Consider the following 21,319-nt stretch of genomic DNA (forward strand, 5'->3'; position numbering starts at 1 on the left):
TTTAAATTAAAAACAAGCGATGTGTTTGTGGTACACTATGCCCCCATATATTTGACCTTGAAGGATGACCTTGACCTTTCACTTTAAATGTGCAGCTCCATGAGATACACATGCATGCCAAATATAAAGTTGCTATCTTCAATATTGCAAAAGTGTACATTAAATGAGCGATTTTGACCCATATATTTGACCTTTGACATTGAAGGATGACCTTGACCTTTCACAACACAAAATGTGCAGCTCCATGAGATACACATGCATGTCAAATATGAAGTTGCTATCTTGAATATTGCAAAAGTTATGGCAAATGTAAAGTTTGCACAAACAAACTTACAAACAAAGCAATAAACCAACAGACAGGGCAAAACGATATGTCCCCCACTATAGTGGTGGGGGACATAAAAATCGAGGAATGAGCTTCAAATCAATCGCAAGTATTGTAGGATTTGCGTGTTCTACGTAAACGGCATTAATTTAATTACAGTTCCATTCTTGTGTAACTATATTATAATTCCGTTATTAAGAACACGGCATATGTCCAGATTTCCCTTGTTTGCAAAATGAACTTGTTTTTGTGCTAACAGTCGATCCATAAATGTGCTGCATGACAAAATAAACCCATGTTAAAGAGTGTTAGGATCACAAAAAGGGAGAGCATATATTGAAGTTTTTTAAAACCTTTTCAAGCTAAATGATTTGATTCCAATAATTACCAACTGTTATCAACGATTATCGGTGCCATGGGAAATGTGCCAGGTTGTTATTGTCATGAACAATGGCATTCCAATGTAAGGACATCAGGTTGAGAAGCGTACCATCGCACGCCACAAAGCGTTGCCATTTATGTAGTTGAACACGTTGTGCTGTTAGCAGTACGTAAAACCGAGAGTCGAAGAGCGAGATGACTGCTCAGGTGACAAGGGATACAGTGGTGAATCAAGTGTTTTGTTTTTATTGGAAACCCAGGGGAATAATTTATAACAGGGGAGCCAACTTTGAGAAATTGTTGTTAAACATGTGTGTGCATTATTGCAAATTTATAAGACCTAAGCAAAGGCTTATCGACCAAGCAGAACAGGTGCGGTGCAACGGTACAACCGCTTACTCATTTAATCGGTCCGCTGCTTTGTAGGTTCCCGGACAAATCACTCGGCTTTAGGAGTATTGGTTTCGCCGCAAACCTTATGATGCTTGAGATGGATTTGTATACTATCACCGAGATGGTTTACCGATTGTCACCTCGTTACGACACAATATGTGACTTAGTATGTCCAGGAGTAGGAAAAAAATACGGCGTCGGTTCATACAATCGGTTGCAACTGATAAGGCGGGTATCAAGCTCACATTAATAGAGATCAGGATTTGATGTAATACCAGAACACATATCAGGTGGGATACTTGGTATATGTGCTAAATGCGGCGGGAAAGAAAGGCAAGAATAACACGGTGCTGTCACAGTGGAATAGGCCCAGGTGGCAGAGAAGAAACACACGTATACCCTGTACCACGTCCGATAACAAGGGACAAGAGTCAGTGTGAATTATGACCGGCTGAAAAGTGGACAATATTCTTGCAGTCTCTCTGGTTAGCGCAGTGGTTGGTTCAAGCGCTTCTAAATTAGGTAACCCGGGTTTGATCATTGTTTCCGGCAGCATGTAGGTTTCTTTAATGGTCACAATCACGGAATAGGGATTTTCTCACGTTTATTCCGGTGCACCCAATAGCACATGACCACGCCGATAATAAAATATCTTTCAGTAACAACATTTAACTGAAATGTTGAGCTATTGTTCAAAATGTGTCTAACCTTTCGTGAGTCAATTTAAGTCATTAAATAGGCCCCTTTATGATAGCTAGCGACGTATATGAAGAGTGGTTCCACGAAAGATGCGTGGTTGTCCCGAATGGAGAGTTTGAGAAACTTAATCTTTTTACACGTTCAACAGTAAGTGCAGGTCATGTATAATATGTGACACTAATCGCACATGTCGGTAGTTGGTGAAATTAAACTGGTTTACTCCATCCTTCATGACTTGTAGGAGGTTACATGTGGTATGTCGCTATGACAGCCAATAAGCAGGAAACACTCTGGGTGTTGAGGCGGCACCTGGTTATCGAGATTAGGACCAAGTTGCCCTTAGGCCATACTAGGGTGCCTGAGCCAAGGCTTGCGCTGACCCCGGTCCCGACGGCGCTAAAAAACTCACGACGTCGCCAGACAATTCAGTAGCGATGGTCAAGACGAGCCCCGAACGAGAGGCCGTCTTCGTCTCTTATCTCAAATAAATGTTGGTGCAAGCTCCTTTTATGGTTACACTTGACCTTTGTATGGCGGATGAGGCCGGAATGGCTCGGTTAAGTAGGAATGACGGACCAGTAGGGGTGATGTCGTTCGAGAGTAGCAGGGAGGGAAACCGAGGCGCGGCATACTCTGATACTAGTATGAGTGTAGGGCTTTGTTGTAAAAGACGGTTTGAGGTTCCGGTGAGTGAGGTGAACCGGGGATTTAAACTGTGAAAAACTAATGGGGTGCAGTAGAGGGAAGTAAACGGGGCATCGGCGATGTCTCCGGGAGAGGTAGGTATTGACCGGTGTAAGAGACGTCCCAGGCGTCGTTAGATGAATACGGAGTGGGAGGTAGGATTCGAGACCCGGAATAGGTTCCGGTCTCAACTAGATAAGGTGAACAGAACTATGAGGAAAACGCCCATGGAGTGTCCTGTGGACTGTGAATGTAAAGTGTTGCTTATACGTCTGTAGGTACGGCATTAACCGGCTGCGTTTGACCGAGAGGCATGGGAGAGACCGGAAAAGGACAACAGTCGTTTTTCGGGGCCATATGCCTAGCAAAAAATCTGGGTCCGCACATAGAAGTGAAATGGAGGTCTATACAATTGACAGAAATATGCTTTGAAATTTACCGTGGCTGTCCTGTTAGCGCAGTTGTTGGTATACGTACGACTCGCCTAGGCAACCCGAGTTCAATCCCCGCTCCCGACGCGAGTGAGCTTGGTAAGTAGTCACTATACCGGACAGGTAGGTGTTTTCCCCTGGTACTCCGGTTTCCCCCCACAGCACAACCACCACACCACAATTGAAGAACTTTCAGTAAAAGTTAAAAGATTGAAATTGGAGCTATATTTTAACATTTGCCCCAACTTTCATGTGTCTTGTAATGTTAATAAGGCTCGATTGGTCATTGTCGGCTCGGGTACTACTTACATGTACCCCGGGTACTCTTAAGTGTTAATAAGGTGCTGGGACAAACGGCGTCCTCAAATAATGCAACCTCAGGGGTGAAACGTCCTATATTTCGAAACAAACACACACTGAAATAAACCGCACCGTCGTGAGGCCGTTGCGACTAGTACCGTTTATACCCAGCGAAGAACGTAGATTGGTTACCTCCCCTTATCTATGGAGATCGGTACAAGTTTATTTAACCGGTACAAAATTGTATTTATATTATAGTCAACGGAGTCAACGGTTATGTTCAACGTGGGAGCAGTGAATAAAGAACGCAGGAATCCGATCTTCATGCATAGCTGTCGTCCTATGTTGTCAAATACTGTTTAATGTAATTGTCGGGCATACAGAGTTTGGCGGGAATAAAGTATAGATCTAGTTAACTTCCTGTCGTGCTTGCTGTTTAACTTAAGAAGTATTTGTGTGGATCTCCTTCTCGGAAGTTTTTCCGGGGGTGATACACACACCGCAGATCAACAAGGGTAAGTTATATACTTCGAAAAGCACTTTGCAGTGTAGACATACATGCCATACGTCCCGATCTCGGCGGGACAGTCCCGCTTTTGGGCCCTTTGTCCCGCCGTCCCGATATGAGACGATTTGTCCCGACATTCGTAAAAAACGATGTCAGGTCTATAGGTTCCCAATAAAATTCGCTATTCAAGCTCTGTTTCGCTAACACTTACCCCCGCTAATCCCTTTATTGCCCCCAATTAACAATCCGATTCTACTTATCGTGTGTACCAGTGTTGTTTATGACACCTTATCAGCGATTTATCGGCTAATTATTGATTTCATCAGGCATTCACACCATGGTGGTCTTCAAGATAGTGGTCGCTTATTGCTATCGATAGTTTTATTATAATTAAATAAATGTTGAAAATGTGTTTATTTTTGTATTTGTTTGAAACAATTGTTTTGTAAAATTAACTCTACGTCATTAATGAGTATTTTACATTCAATGTTTAGTTCATAAATAGCGGGATAATCCGAATGTGCAATATACCAAAATCGCAACAAACAGTCCAATAAGTGATACCCATCCTGTCTAGTGTAATTGGGTGTTATTGTAATAAAAACAACGAGGTGCTATGCATGACAGTTTGACCCTACTCCAATTAAGCTAAAAACCACGAGGTGCTATGCATGACAGTTTGACCCTACTCCAATTAAGCCGCGACAATTGACAAGTAACAAACTGCGCATGGATACATGCTTAAAAACATCGCAACAAACAGTAAAAGTGGTGCCCATCTTGTCTTGTGTTATTGTAATAAAAACAACGTGTTGTTATTCATGACAGTTTGACACTATCCCAATACAGCGCCTGACAATTCACAATTCAGTTTAATCTGTGTATATAAGAAGAAAACAAAATATGATTATTAACATTAGAGAAAAATAATTCGAGTAAAGCATCCATAGACTTCTTTTGTCCTTTTGTTTTTGTTGGCGTTAAAACGGTTGAGGCGTTGTTGAGAGTTAAAATGAACACAAAGACGGTTTGCTTCCACCAAAAACCTACCTCTGAAATGTGTACGGCCGCGCATTCCGTGTGTAACTGATGTAACTGTTCGGTAGATAGTTTACTGTAACCCGTACTTTCAGTGTACTGGATAGCCTCCCCTGCGTTAATGTTTGCCATTCAAAGTAATATAATGAGTATTGTTGTCGTAATGTTCTCGATTTTGTACTCTAAAAAGATGAATATTATCCTCATTGTTTGCTATTGCCTTATTTTATAAAACTGTTATTGTTATGTTTTCTATTCCACGCTTCATATCAGATGTTTTATGTATTGAATAAAAGTATCAAGAGTATTTGTTAGTACTATACTGACTACAGTAAAGGTGGAATGATAGATCGTTTTAGGTGTCCCGCTTTTGGGTCAAATGTCCCGACAATTTTTTATGGAATGTCCCGCTTTGGACCTAAAAAATTATGGCATGTATGAGTGTAGATCTAGTCCATATAAACGTACTAATTAAGGAAAGCTATGAATACAACTTCAATCAAAGCGCTGAAGGCACTGAATTTGTACGCTATTGCATAATCTTAGACACGACTCAGTTTTCAAAATTATGTTACAACTTTTTTTTTGTATCGCACGTTTGAAATGAACAAAACCCATTCAAATTGATAAAGAGTGTGTCTTAAAGCACGGGTCGAATTGTGAGTGCACTGTTTATCCTAATAGTTATCCCCACGCTTTTTGAAAAAAAGGTGGGGATATTGTGGTGATCTCCGCCGTCCGTCCGTCCGTCCTGGCCACTATCTCCTCCTACACTAAAAGCACTAGAACCTTGAAATTTACACACATGGTAGCTATGAGCATATGTGCGACCCTGCACTATTTGGAATTTTGATCTGACCCCTGGGTCAAAAGTTATAGGGGTTGGGGTGGGGCCGCGTCAGAAATTATCACTCATTTTTTTAGGTTATTTTACATTTACTTCTTTATTTCTACACCGATTCACTTCAAATTGATACTGGACCTCACCTATGACAATACGGTCAATCTCAACCATGCATGGCCCCATTCCCAACCCTGGGGCGCCCCGCCCACATAGGCCACACCCACCAAAAATTTCCATTTACTATAATTTTTTCATTTCTACACGGATTCACTTCAAATTGATACTGAACTTTTGTTATGACATTAGGGTCAATCTCAACTATGCATGGCCCCAATCCCAACCCTGGGGCGCCCGCCTACTTTGTCCACACCCACCAAAAAATTCCATTTACTATAATTTTTTCATTTCTACACGGATTCACTTCAAATTGATACTGAACTTCTCTTATGACATTAGGGTCAATCTCAACTATGCATGGCCCCATAACCAACCCTGGGGCCCCGCCCACATAGACCACACCCACCCAAAATTGCCTTTACTATAATTTCTTCATTTCTACACCGATTCACTTCAAATTGATATTGAAATTCTCTTATGACAATACAGTCAATCTCAACTATGCATGGCCCCATTACCAACCCTGGGGCGCCCCGCCCACATAGACCACACCCACCCAAAATTGCCTTTTACTATAATTTCTTCATTTCTACACCGATTCACTTCAAATTGATACTGAACCTCTCTTATGACAATACGGTCAATCTCAACTATGCATGGCACAATTACCAACCCTGGGGCGCCCTGCCCACATATGTCACACCCACCCAAAATTGCCTTTTACTATAACTTCTTCATTTCTACACCAATTCACTTCTAATTGATGATGAACTTCTCTTATGACAATACGGTCAATCTCAGCTATGCATGGCCCCATTACCAACCCTGGGGCACACCTAGGTCAAACATTCGGCGTGGGGATACGCGTCGGCCTCTGCCGCGCCATTTCTAGTTATGTTATAGAGATAACTTAGACAAAATAACAACAATGTCTCTTTTTCTTTCGCAATTGGTTCCTGCAATTTGGTCCGTTATGACTCTTTAAGAAAAAACAAAAAGTCATGGATAACGACATTTATTTCATTGCTGAACACTTTTTCTCACGCATAGACTCGCATAATCCTTACTGGATCGATTCTCCATTGCATCCGTATCAGCGCAACTCTTATCAATTACTGCATACCAGTGAATTTTTTTGCTTTAATTTGTTACAGCCTGTGCCATTTGAATTTGGAAAATTAGCGCGATAACCGTGAAATTGGGAAAAATAGCGCTATAAACCATGAAATTGGGAAAAATTAAGCATAATAAATAGGATTATAAGTAACAAAAGTGATATTGTTTTTAAGTGCATGTTCAGAGAGTTTTCTAGAAAAGGAGTCTGGTCAAATTTTATTTTTTTTAATCAATAAAAGTGGCAAGTTTTGGAATGATTTATGGACAAAAATGACTAAATTCAAGTTATATATTTTGTAAGATGTTTTAAAAATAAAGTTGAGACCTAGATTTAAGAAATCATAATTAAGTTATATGAGACTTTTTTCAAAAAAAAAAAAAAAAAAATTTTTTTTTTTTTTTTTTTTTGGAAGTTGGGCTTTTTTTTGGGAAATTTTGGTCAGATTTTTGGGAAAAAACGTGTATTTTTGCGATTGGGAAGCAGCCGAAATTGGGCTGCAAATTTGAGCAAAAAAAATCACTGCATACTTCTTTTCTCGTCGCTGTTCAATGCCAGATTATCCCGTATATTCCATTTTAAATAGTAAACTCAATAATTTCATAAACATTAACATTCGCCTTTTTACTTAAGTAGCAAATTAATTTTTGGCATATGTGACAATTAAAAGATGTGATGAAATAACAGGGGCTTTTCAGCACTGTCTGCTCCTCCGGAAAATGGAGGCATTCCCAATGCAAACAGACCTGATTCCAAACCGAAATTATAACAAAAATTCCCTTTTTCCAAAAAAAAAAAAAAAAAAAAATTTTTTTTTTTTTTAGAAAGAAGTGTCTTATGACTTATGATTATTAAATTCCAACTCGTCCAGCTGATGTGTATCATACCAACAAGCACTAATGTGGTTGAGTGAGTATTCAGCACCATGAACCTGCTGTGCTCCCCATTTCACAGCACATTCACACAAACCAAACTTACCAATCTGATGCTTACCTGCATTTAAGGTCAAAATAACAAATAAAAACAAATTAATTTGTTAAATCTCTGACTTATTTAAGCATGATAAATTAACAATGTTTTCCCAAAATGATCGGTTTCATCGAAGCAAAAATTCCCAAAATGGACAATTCCAGTGGTCAGGGCGGGATTCGAACCAGGGTCCTCTCGTTTACTAAGCCAGCGATCCACCATTACACCACTGTTCCGACTCATTTGCAGTCTGCATAATTTTTACTGCAGGTAATGCAGGCCTATGTGCAGAGCGTGCACTCTCATTGGCCAATATCGATTGCATACAACGATGCTCCGCCCAGCGTAGCTAAGCTCATACTGACTTGCAAAACTCGCTACACTATTTGTACACTATCACGTCCAAATAAAAACACATTAAATTCGCCTGGATGGCAGCCTATGGACGTCATCCTTTGCATGCATATTTAACTCACTATTCTTGCTGTCATTTTCATTTTGAAATTTCGAATAGTGTAAATATTTGACGACTCAAAACATCATTAACGACTTAACGGGTAGATCTACATCAAATATCACAATGTGGAAAATATTAATTGGTGTAATGCGACCTAAGCGATAACGACAAATTTTTTCAGCAACATTACAACAGTTCCAAATATGGTGGATAGAGCATATGAAAGAATAACAAAGTAAACTAGAAATGGCACGGCAGAGACCGACGCGTATCCCCACCCAGCATGTTTGACCCAGGGGCGCCTCCCAAGGTTGGTAATGGGGCCATGCATAGTTGAGATTGACCGTATTGTCATAAGAGAAGTTGAGTATCAATTAGAAGTGAATTGGTGTAGAAATGAAGAAATTATAGTAAAAGGCAATTTTGGATGGGCGTGGCCTATGTGGGCGGGTAGCCCCAGGGTTGGTAATGGGGCCATACATAGTTGAGATTGACTGTATTGTCATTAGAGAGGTTCAGATTCAATTTGAAGTAAATTGGTGTAGAAATGAAGAAATTATAGTAAAAGGCAATTTTGGGTGGGCGTGGCCTATGTGGGCGGGGCGCCCCAGGGTTGGTAATGGGGCCATGCATAGTTGAGATTGACTGTATTGTCATAAAAGAGGTTCAGTATCAATTTGAAGTGAATCGGTGTAGAGATGAAGAAATAATAGTAAAAGGCAATTTTGGGTGGGCGTGGCCTATGTGGGCGGGGCGCCCCAGGGTTGGTAATGGGGCCATGCATAGTTGAGATTAACCGTATTGTCATAAGAGAGGTTCAGTATCAATTTGAAGTGAATCAGTGTAGAAATGAAGAAATTATAGTAAAACTTCAATTTTGGGTGGGCGTGGCCTATGTGGGCGGGGTGCCCTAGGGTTGGTAATGGGGCCATGCATAGCTGAGATTGACCGTATTGTCATAAGAAAGGTTCAGTATTAATTTGAAGTGAATCGGTGTAGAAATGAAGAAATTATAGCAAAACTTCAATTTTGGGTGGGCGTGGCCTATGTAAGCGGGGTGCCCCAGGGTTGGTAATGGGGCCATGCATAGTTGAAATTGACCGTATTGTCATAAGAGAGGTTCGGTATCAATTTAAAGACAATCGGTGTAGAAATGAAGAAATTATAGTAAAAAAACTTATAAAATGAGTAAAAATCTCTGATCCAGCCCCGCCCCAACCCCCATAACTTTTGACCCAGAGGTCAGATCAAAATTCCAAATAGTGCATGGTGGCACATATGCTCATAGCTACAGTACAGGCAACGTGTACTTTGACAAACGCCACTCGTCGCGGTGTTCATTTTACGGTGTTCGCTTACCAAACGACCGTTTTCAATAAGGTGGACACCGCGAATCACCGCGGACCCATTATATCTACCGCGGTGTTCATCGTGTTCGCAAAAAAAAATAATTAAATATAAACGTAAATTATTGATCCCTTTCATTTAAAGCGGGTATATACGTTGTTGTCAAATATTTATGAATTTATATAAAATGTGTAATAAACTTATTATATATATATTTAAATATAAATTAAAATAAAAGTTAAGAAGAACGTGTCGAAAAATGCGAAATAAGCCAGATATTTAATTCTGAAATTTAAAACGGCTGTGCAGCCGAATTCGCTAGCATGTAAACCATACATGTACGATGTGAATCTAAACTTAGTTTAACGGTTTATTTGAATTCCTGCAACGATATCTATTCATAAGACACACGAACACTAACTCCGATCCTAATGCAAAGACGAATGCTTCGGTTATTGTAGGAAAATATGTACGTCACAATCGACTCGGGGCGCTAATTTGTCTTTGCTGCATTTTATGAAATTCGGCTTTAATGTGTAATTTTTCTTGCCTATTTTATGTTATTGTAACATATTTTATCAATGTATTACAATTAAACACATATAAAAAATCGTATATACCCGCTTTAAGCGATAATGAATACAAGTAAATATAGTCTATTTTTATGTACATGCTGGTCGAAGGATATTTTAAGTATTTAACGTAATATTATGCGCATCTAACAATATATGCAATGTTTATAGGTGTCTATCGCAACCGTCGGTTATTTTTTGGTGTTGTCACTTTACATAAACTTATATCTATGAATGCATCATCAACATTCTAAAACGATATCCCGGAAAAATAAAAAAATCATTTGAATATCAATTGTACTTTCGTTATGATTAGGGGTACGATGTTAACCTAAATTTCATTTTAGTGCAGATTCATTCATACGACACAAAGACACAAATTTGTTTTACGGATCATTTCGGCTTAGAGGACTGAACTGTCATGAAAAATATCGAATATTATATTTTTTTATTAACCACTGGAAGCAAGACGAGTTGTAGATAATTTAAAGTGATGGGCATTTTGTTACTGTTGAATTGAGCTGAAAAGAAACGGGTGAAAACAATAAGTTATAATGAATGTGGTATCTGAAATTATCTACAACTCATCTTGTTACCGGTTGTTTATAAAAAAATTATATTATTTTCGATATGTTACATGACTCACCCATCCCTCTAACCTGAAATGATCCGTAAAACCAAATTGTGTCATTGTGTGGTATGAAAGAATCTGCATGAAAACTACATTTAGACTCGCATCGTACATCGATTCATTTCTGTCGTAAGTTGTCAAAACGAAAGTACGGTTGATATTCAAATGGATTATTTTTCTTTTCGGGATATTGTTTAATTATGTTGATGCTGCATTAACAAATACAAGTGTATATCGAGCGAAAACACAAAAAACAAACAACGGTTACGATACACACCTACATTGTATATTGCAAATACTGTTAGTTGCCCATAATATCACTTTAAGAACGCATACATTTGCACATACATGTAGTTTATTATGTTCATTTGTACATTGTACATGTAAATTTAAAACTCTTGAATGACCATCGCAGACAGGTATTACATGTATCAATGGCCGCGCGGCATTGCGGTGATCACGGGTGTTCCAGTTAATGATAGCGTGCAATCGCGGCGATTTTGGGTGTTCGCCGAACACCGCGGTCAGTAGCGTGTCCGCCCCCCGCGAAATGTCACCCATCGGGAAAATTGAACACCGCAGACACGCGTTTTTGTCAAAGTACACGTTGCCTGTACTGTACCATGTGGGTAAGTTTCAAGGTTCTAGTGCTTATAGTTTAGGAGGAGATAGTGGCCAGGACAGACAGACGGACGGACGGCGGAGATAGCCACAATATCCCCATGCTTTTCAAAAAGCGTGGGGATAATAAAAAGCAATTATTTCTTGCTTTAATGGTACCATTTGCATGAGTTTTGCTTCAAACAGGTAAACGGTGATAAGTTTTTGCAGTATCAGTACCTATACCTTTGCAGTGGTTTTAAAATGTTGCACCTTTGGGCAATAGACGGCGCATCACAACTCTCAGCCATCCTTTGAGTTATAAAGCTGAGAGTTGAATTATTGCAACTAGGTAATCTATATAAACGTCCCACTGGCCCGTAGCAAGAGTTTTGAAAGGGGGGATGCAAATTTTCCCATCAACAATTGTTATTGACCAACGAAGTGGGGAAGGGGGTATGTGGGGGAGCGGGTGTCCTCCTCCTGCAATTGGGGGGATTTGGAAGTCCTACACCTAGACAATTTTGAAAATGAAACGTAAAATCCTGCATTCTGGTGACTTTTTATCTGTATAGAGACTGAAGTAATATGGCATTTTTATATAAAATTTCACTTTCATTTACCCATAGTCGTCCACTGATCAACATGAATATGACAGGGCTCACGCTGCTGCCAGACATTACCGCCAATGGCGATTATTTTATCCAACTGACTATTATTTCTTAAAATTGTCGTTAAAAAATGGCGATTATTTTATCTGTCTACATAAAAAAATTGCCTCTTCAAGTTTTTTGGCTAGTGTGAAAGGCGTGTAAATCGGGTCATCAAACTGGAAAAATCGATAACAAGATTACCTGTGTACACACTCGACCCTATGTATTGTCATACATGTGTTAATTAACGTCTTTGACATCATGGCCTAGAGCGTTTTTCTCAATCAGTGTCCGACAGAAGTGATATCTTCGTTACTTTTTCCCCAATTATTCTTTAATCGTCATTATTTAAAATCGCCAAGAATATTGTTGGCTGGTTTTGTTTTTCATACCTTTTTTTAGCTCATCTATTTTTTGAAAAAAAATTATGAGCTATTGTCATCACCTTGGCGTCGGCGTTGGCGTCCGGTTAAGTTTTGCGTTTTGGTCCACTTTTCTCAGAAAGTATCAATGCTATTGCATTCAAACTTGGTACACTTACTTACTATCATGAGAGGACTGGGCAGGCAAAGTAAGATAACTCTGGCGTGCAATTTGACAGAATTATGTGCCCTTTTTATACTTAGAAAATTGAAAATTTTGGTTAAGTTTTGCGTTGAGGTCCACTTTTTTCAGAAAGTATCAATGCTATTGCATTCAAACTTGGTACACTTACTTACTATCATGAGGGGACTGGGCAGGCAAAGTTAGATAACTCTGGCGTGCATTTTTACAGAATTATGTGCCCTTTTTCAGGCTTTTTCCGCCCTATGCCACGGGTCCGAAATTCGGCCCCATTCCCAATGCAAATCTGGTTGTTTTTTTCCCAATTGAATTTTTTTTTTTCCCAATTCCAAAAAAAAACAAAAACAAAATTTTTTTTTTTTTTTTTTTTTTACCTTAAAATATATAAGTTAACCTGATCCAGTGTAGAAAATAGAAAGTGTTGCATAATTAAATTATCTGTTGCCTTGAATTTGTTTAAAAAACTGTAAAATATGTTAATGATTATTTAAGATATTCCTTATTTTCGTCAAAATCTGGCGCTTCGCACGATTTTTTTCACCTCAAAAAGGCCAGGCCTTTTCCCCGAATTCAGATTAAAAAACCTGCACTTATCTCACATGTTCATAATACTTTGTAAAATTTTTATAATAAGTTTTCAAATTGTCGTTACTTACCAGTTAACGGCTTCTTGAAAATATAAGAAACACTATTTACATGCAATAATTTTTCCCAAATGAGCCAATTTTGCGAATAATTTTTTTCCCAAAATGGGGGTTTTCACGACGCGAAATTCCCAAAATTCCAGTGTGGCGTATTCCCAAAATGGAGCGGAAAAAGCCTGTTTTTATACTTAGAAAATTTAAAATTTTGGTTAAGTTTTGTGTTAAGGTCCATTTTATTCTGTAAGTATCAAAGCTATTGCTTTCATACATGCAACACTTACTAACTATCATAAGGGGACTGTGCAGGCAAAGTAATGTAACTCTGACTGGCATTTTGACAGAATTATGGGCCCTTTTTATACTTAGAAAATTGAAAATTTGGTTAAGTTTTGTGTTTAGGTCCACTTTATTCCTACAGTATCAAAGCTATTGCTTTCATACTTGCAACACTTATTAACTATCATAAGGGGACTGTGCAGGCAAAGTTATGTAACTCTGACTGGCATTTGGACGGAATTATGTGCCCTTTATACTTAGAAAATTGAAAATTTGGTTAAGTTTCGTGTTTTGGTCCACTTTACCCCTAAAGTTTCATAGATATTGCTTTCATACTTGGAACACTCACAAAACTATCATAAGGGTACAGTAAAAAGGAAAAGTTGCATAACTCTGGTTGTCATTTTTACGGAATTATGGCCCTTTTTTGGCTTAGTAACTTTGAATATATGGTTAAATTTTGTGTTTCGATCCACTTTACTTCTATCAAGGCTATTGCTTTCAAACATCAAATACTTTCATGCTATCATGAGGTTACTGTACCTGGCAAGTTGAATTTTACCTTGACCTTTGAATGACCTTGACTCTCAAGGTCAAATTATTAAATTTTGCTAAAATTGCCATAACTTCTTTATTTATGATTAGATTTTATTGATACTTTGACAAAACTACTCTTACCTGACATACCACAATAGACTCCACCCAAACCATCCCCCGTGCCCTCCCCCCCCCCCCCCCCCCCCCCCCCCCCCCCACCCCCCCCAAATCCCCCCCCCCCCCCTATTTTTTTTTTTTTTTTAAGATCATCTCACAAATGACCACCACACCCTCACAATAAACCCACCACCCCCCCCCCCACCCGTTTGAAACGGTTAAAAAACACAAATATTTATTTTTATTATTTTATATTTGAAATATCGTCCAACCATCGCACCCAAGAATCCCAACCCACCTCCCCCCACCCGAATCCCCCCCCTAATTTTTTTTTTTTTTTTTAGATCATCTCACAAATGACCACCACACCCACACACTATACACCCCTCTTCACTCCACCCCTCCCTCCTTTGTGATTGAAAATGAGAGTCCCTTCACCTTTAAAAAGAAAATAGATGAGCGGTCTGCACCCGCAAGGCGGTGCTCTTGTTTCTGCTTTTAGATTACCTTGAACATTGACAGGGCCCTAAATCTATTAAATCTGCCGTCGAAATTCGGCGGCAATCCCCCACCTGAAAAGTATACTTTTTTCCCCTTTTGGGGGGAAAAATTCCCCTAAAAAAAAAAAAAAAATATAATCGAAAGATGTGTCTCATGATTATTATGTCTCAATTCTATTTCAATTTAATCTTTGCAAACATACTAAATTATGAAAAATGCAATAAATGTAGTGCAAACATGTACAAATGTAATAATGAGAGAGTAAGTACAAAAATCCCCCAAAAAGGAAACGCCGCGAAAATTCCCCCTCCTAAGGGCTGCGGACCCCTTCCACCAAAGTAGTGTGAGGGCGCTGATTGATTGATGAAATAATTATTTTATTGTCATCAACTAAATATCCCTGTTATTACTGCTGTTTGTTGTCTGCTTGGACATTTCTTGATGTGTGATAATGATTTAATTTTTTTGTAATTATTTTGTTGATGTATTTACGCATTGAGAATTAAAAAAACGCTTTAAAAATCGGCCTTAGAGTACGTTACATTATGCAACACAAATCTTGGTACTTATTTGTTATTGAATAAACTGCATAACGGCTTTAACCAAGAATCCAGTTTAGTGTTAAGTCTAAGTTTCCCTTTTAATTAAAGTAAGTCAATCAAGAGAACTGTGTAATCTCAATGGCGGCCCATCATGTTGTTTCAAGCAAACAGGGGCTCTTGCAGGAGGTGACTGTATATTACTATATGCCAAGAGAGATAAATCTTTCAGTTTTAACTTTTAAAGATGTAATTTATAGTTAACTTACATAGACCAAAGGCAGTTTGACTTTATTGCACAAAGTAATATACAAAGTATACATGTATGTAACTGTAGCTGATGTCTGGTTTGTTAAGTCACATCCACAACCTTGATTGTATTCTTTATTGTAAAGCCATGATAATATTTTATAAGATAATGACACTGATCTGATATTATGCTTGTTTTTAAGTATATATTATAACTTAAATCCAATACTATAGATATACATTTAATAAAACATAGATAAAATGAGATTCATTGATTTTTGCTCCACTGGCCAGAGGCCCGTGGGGCTTATGTCATGGTCCTGTGTCCGTCGTGGGTGCGTCCGTGCGTTAACTTTCATTTAAACATTCTCTCCTAAACTACTGGTCCAATTCTGATAAAATTTCTATGGAATGTTCCTGGGGTGAACCTCTGTCAAATTTGTTCAAATTCTGCCCCGGGGGTCACAAAATTGAAAATTTGCTTATGTAAGGCCTATTTTGTGCAAACTTAAAAAATCTTTACGTCCATAACCATTGGGCCTAGGGCTATCAACTTTGGTATGTAGAGACATCTAATTGTCCTCTACCAAATTTGTTCAAATTATGCCCCTGAGGTCAAATTTAATCTTGCCCTGGGGGTCACAAAAATAAACATATGTTTATATAAAGCCTATTTTGTGCATACTTTAAAAATCTTCTCGTCCATTACCATCAGGCCCATGGCTATCAAAATAGGTATGTAGTGCCATCTAATAGTCCTCTACCAAATTTGTTCAAATTTTATCCCTGGGGTCAAATTTGACCCTGCCCTGGGGGGTCACAAAATGGAACATATGCTTATTATGCCCCCCTTCGAAGAAGAGGGGGTATATTGTTTTGCACATGTCGGTCGGTCCGTCCACCAGATGGTTTCCGGATGATAACTCAAAAACGCTTAGGCCTAGGATCATGAAACTTCACGAGTACATTTATCATGACTGGCAGATGACCCCTATTGATTTTCAGGTCAAAGGTCAAGGTCACAGTGTCTCGAAACAGTAAAACGGTTTCCGGATGATAACTCAAGAATGCTTAAGCCTAGGATCATGAAACTTTATAGGTACATTGATCATGACTGATAGATGACCCCTAGCGATTTTCAGGTCAAAGGTCAAGGTCACAGTGACTCGAAGCAGTAAAATGGTTTCCGGATGATTACTCACAAATGCTTACGCCGAGGATCATGAAACTTCATAGGAACATTGATCATGAGTGGCAGATGACCCCTATTGATTTTCAAGTCACTAGGTCAAAGGTCAAGGTCACAGTGACTCAAAACAGTAAAATGGTTTCTGTATGATAACTCAAGAATGCTTACGCCAAGGATCATGAAACTTCATAGGTACATTGATAATGACTGGCAGATGATCCCTATTGATTTTCAGGTCACTAGGTAAAAGGTCAAGGTCACAGTGACTCGAGATAGTAAAATGGTTTCCGGATGATAACTCAAGAATGCTTACGCCTAGGATCACTAGGTCAAAGGTCAAGGTTACAGTGACAAAAAATGTATTCACACAATGGCTGCCACTACAACTGACATCCCATATTTCATTCATTGTATGCGTGTGTCCAAAAACTTTAACCTTGGTTAGAGTTTGATAACTTGCAATATTGAAGATAGCAACTTCATATTTGGCATGCATGTGTATCTCACTGAGCTGCACATTTTGAGTTGTGAAAAGTCAATGTCAAGGTCATCCTTCAAGGTCAAAGGTCAAATATCATTGTATTTTTCTGTCCTAAAACTTAAACCAATTTATGCCTAGTGGACTCTCCCATCCAGCTAAATTGGATCAATTTATCATGACTGGCAGATGACCCCTTTTGATTTTCAGATCACTAGGCAGTCTTGGCATCAATTTTTTTTAGGCACTAACCCGGTCGGGCTACCAGCTTGGAAATTTCACTAGCCCGAATCAATTTTAACTAGCCCTAATTAAAGTTATAATTTTGTTGCATTTGTAACTATCTTTGTATTGAAGAAAAATAGAACAATGAAGATTAAACAAATAAACACTTGATTCTGTTTTTATTCACAGTTAATTGTTGACAACAAATTTAACACAAGTTCTCAAGACATCTCCATTCTATCATGGACATTGTCTGAATCACCGACATCCAGGTCTAACATGTAAGGTTTGCTCTTAAAGGCAGCCTGAAAAAAATGATGTCATAACATGATACAAAATTGTCCATACAAATATCTGAATAAAGTAAATGCACTGCGGAACTAGCAAATTAGACTATAAGTTGTCGCCATCTGAGGCAGACGTGCTTTATGTGCTCTTGTTTTTCTTGATTTTAGTGTGGACTAAACGGTGACAATTATGGAATTTACCTATGTATCTATGAAGAACATAGTTGCTGTTGTATTGTGTTTCTTTGTTTCTATTGTGTCATTAATAGAAAGATTCATGTCGTTAGAAACAAAATACTTCTCCAAATATCATCATTTCGGATACAACGTTACGGACATATAACAGAGATTTTTTGGTGAACATTGGTCAGTTCATAGCAAACAATAAGGGATTAAGTCGCCTTCAACCCCATGTAATCAAAGCTATTTGTGATCTCAACATCACCTGGAGCAAGAAACGTCGGAGAGGCAAATGCAGAGGGATTAAAAAGGTCATATTGCAACCTAACGGTCCGAATCATCTAAATCTCATCTACCCAAAAACGGTCAGTATTGTTAGCAAACAGCTCGAACAGATGAACTGTGTAAATCTAAACTGCCGGTCAGTGGTAAATAAAGATGTGCAAATTGGTCAATACTTGAGAGAGAATAAAATTGATTTTGCACTTTTAACCGAGACATGGTATACAGCTGATGAACAATATAAATTTGAATGTTCAGATTTGAATCAAAACGGATACAAAATAAGTGTTGCAAATAGACAAAACAGAATAGGTGGTGGCATTGCTGTTTTATGTAAAAGTAATATACATATGGTTTTACTGAAACGCGGCTGTAAAAGAAGTTTTGAGTTCGGCATATGGAAGCTAATATTGAAAAACATTACAATACATGTCATTGGCGTATACAGGCCCCAGTCATTATCAACAGTTATTCAGTTTGTCAGAGATTTTTGCGACTTTTCTGAAACAATTCTCCCGTCATACTCCAATATTCTCATATCTGGTGATTTTAATATTCACATCTATGAGAACAATAGCTCTATCGTGTTGGAATTTCAGGAATGTCTTGTTGCCTTGGGTCTAGACCAGTATGTAGATTTTATGACTCATATCGGTGGGCATATTTTAGATTTGGTCATCACTGAGTCAGTTCAGGGTGTTACTTTTAAAAAATCATCATTTTGCAGTGAAAATTACTCTCGACATAGAAAAGGAAAACAATTATAATACGAAAATCAGTGACAAAAAGAGACTTAAGAAAAATTGTCAAAGAGTCGTTCTCGCGTGATTTACAAGATATTAATATTGATGCTGATGATGTCGATGATAACGTCGTTTCTTTTAAATTGCAAATTGAAAGCACTATTTTGTGAAATCTTAAAAAATCTTGTCGAAAACCATTCGGACAATGGCTACCAAATTTGGTATGCAGTAACATCTTATAGTCCTCTACCAGGTTTGTTCAAATTATGCCCTTTGAATCAAATCGACCCTGACCCGCAGGTCACAAAATTAAACATTATATACGCTTATATCTTGCTTATTTTGTGAAAACTTTAAAAATATTCTTGTCCTTAACTCTAAGACCAGTAAGGCTACCACATTTTGTATGTAGTGAGATATAGTTTTTCTACACAAAGTTTGCTCAAATTATGCCCCTGGGGTTAAATTTGACCCAGCCCAGGGGGTCACAAAAGTGTACATGTGCTTAAATAGGGCCTATATTTAAATATTTGCACATGCCAAGAATATTTGTTTCAGCCTTTTTTTCAGCAGTGGAGCGATACAGGGCCATCATGGCCCTCTTGTTATTTACAATTATAGTTGTCCTAGCTTTCAGACAGTTTAAAGTTGACTCAGTGGTTAAACTGTATAATGTTTTCTAATTAAATAAAAAAAAATACTATTGAAAATGGTACATTTTTTCATTATCAAACTAGAAAACACTATACAGTACTGATATGAAAATCATCATTTAACTTTTTATCTATGAATTAAGACAAAATTAATTCTTTGTTATCCCGTGCCATAGGCGGAGGGATATTGTTTTGGTGTTGTCAGTACGTCTTTCCGTCCAGCCATCTTACCGTCCGGCCGGCTTTCCGTCCGGCCGGCTCTTTTAATGTGTCCGGAGCCATATCTTGGAAGTGCTTTGGCAGATTTCATTGAAACTTGGTATGAGTATATATATATGGATAAGAGGATGGTGCACGCCAAATGGCATTGTACACCATCTGTTCATAATGGAGTAATGGCCCTTTGTATCTTAAAAATGTTTTTTAGCTGAGTTTCAAATAGAGCACTTTTGTGTCCAGAAGCATATTGGCGGGGGATATCAATTCAACAAATTTGCTTGTTAACTATTGAAGCTAACCTACCTTCCACCTTTTTCAGGACTGGATTCTCACATTTTGCTGTCAAAACGTCTGTTGATTTCAACCATTCTACGGTTAAAAATTGTTAATAAAAATCACCCGCTATATTGGTAATGACTTCATGTAGAAATTAATTATTTGGTGACCTGTCGGAAGCCTATTAAAATCAACATTATTGTAGCACTCAAATAGGAAAACTCACTGGATTCCTCGAAAAGATAAATAACCGTTTTTGCTTTGAATAAAGTTGAGTGCAACTTAAAGTACACTTTTTTTGTACTCGTCAAAAAATGTTGGGTGCAAAAATGCACCCCCCCCTGACTACAGGTACTGTATCTCCCAGAGCCTTTGATAATTTTTGCTATTGCAGCTCTGGGAGTCCTTGTTGCAATAATTCAACTCTCAGCTTTATAACCCAAAGGATTTTTGCGAGTTGCAATGCACTGTCTTTTGTCCAAAGGTCCAAAATTGTATCTTTACTGCAAAGGCTAAGGAACACTGATAATTAAAAAAAACTTATCAACGTTTACCTGTCTAAAGGACAAATAATGCAAATGAAACCATTAAAGCAAGAAATAATTGTTTTTTATGTCCCCCACCACTATAGTGGGGAACATATTGTTTTTGCCCTGTGTGTTGGTTTGTTGGTTGGTTGGTTGGTTTGGTCAAACTTTAACATATTGCAATAACTTTTGCAATATTGAAGATAGCAACTTGATATTTGGCATGCACGTGTATCTCATGGAGCTGCACACTTTGAGGGGTGAAAGGTCAAGGTCATCCTTAAAGGTCGCTGTGGTGTAATGGATACGGTGTCCGCCTAGCGACCGGGAGGTCAAGGGTTTGATCCCCACCGTGGGAGCGTTCTTTAGATTTTCCCCAAAGACACCCAAGTACTGGTTCTAGGCCCAGGAAACGGACTCGAGAGCGTTTATATAAGCCCTTGGCTTTCGATGCAAACGAGCTAAAATAAATAGGTTTAAACTAAGGTCATCCTACAAGGTCAAAGGTCAAATATATAGCTTTAAAGCGGTGCAAAAGGGGACATGGTTTCTGACAAACACATATCTTGTTATTTAGTATAAATTACTTTGTTATTATTTCCTAAGCTCTAGCCACCATATTGGAAACTTTTATGTTTCCATCTTAGAGTGTCGCTATCAGTTTGGTCGTAAAACACCAATCTTTTGCACATCGCAATATTTGATGTAGCCTAAGTCGATAACCATATCATTTTTAAGTTGTTTGTTTATTCAATTATTGTTATCATTTG

At 38.3% G+C, this 21,319-nt stretch overlaps 1 protein-coding gene across 1 annotated transcript in view; it reads left to right on the forward strand.

Annotated features, from left to right (window-relative positions):
• Positions 1 to 3,414: 3,414 nt before the first annotated feature.
• The window catches only part of LOC127881316 (uncharacterized), a 50,006-nt gene continuing 32,101 nt past the window's right edge, over positions 3,415 to 21,319 (forward strand). Inside the window, exon 1 of the mRNA XM_052429071.1 lies at positions 3,415 to 3,728. The gene's annotated coding sequence lies outside the window, so the exon portion shown is untranslated. The remainder of the gene's footprint in view (positions 3,729 to 21,319) is intronic.

The sequence above is a fragment of the Dreissena polymorpha genome, chromosome 5 (genome assembly GCF_020536995.1).
Source record: "Dreissena polymorpha isolate Duluth1 chromosome 5, UMN_Dpol_1.0, whole genome shotgun sequence".
In the NCBI taxonomy this organism is placed as follows: domain Eukaryota; kingdom Metazoa; phylum Mollusca; class Bivalvia; order Myida; family Dreissenidae; genus Dreissena; species Dreissena polymorpha.